The sequence below is a fragment of the Penaeus monodon genome, chromosome 28 (genome assembly GCF_015228065.2).
Source record: "Penaeus monodon isolate SGIC_2016 chromosome 28, NSTDA_Pmon_1, whole genome shotgun sequence".
NCBI classification, from domain to species: domain Eukaryota; kingdom Metazoa; phylum Arthropoda; class Malacostraca; order Decapoda; family Penaeidae; genus Penaeus; species Penaeus monodon.
The window spans coordinates 32,094,922-32,095,321 of record NC_051413.1 but is presented as its reverse complement, the minus strand read 5'-3'; positions in this window follow the sequence as shown (position 1 = coordinate 32,095,321).

Genomic DNA, 400 nt, shown 5'->3' with positions numbered 1-400 from the left:
GCATCACCGAATCATCATAATTATTCCAAACATTGTAATATTCACGATTTTTTACGCATATTTAGTTTATAAAAGAGATAAGATTATGCAAGAAACGTTATTGAGGGGATACAGACGACTTTGAGTGCTAATAAGTGATTCATCCCCCTCCCCACCCCCCCTTCTTCCTCCTGCCTTGGAAAGTATGCAAATCATCCTTTCTCTGCCGTTCAGTTAATGAAAGATAAATTAGAATGTATTTACTCCTCAGTAAACGAGGTATTTAAATGATAAGTCGCACCTGTGTTTCAAGATTCAAGACCACACTTTGGCTGGCGGTCTGTCGCAAAACATCGGCCAGCCTGTTCTCTAAATTTGGCTCAAAGCTGCCTGTTAATATGCATGATTAAGCGACACCCAC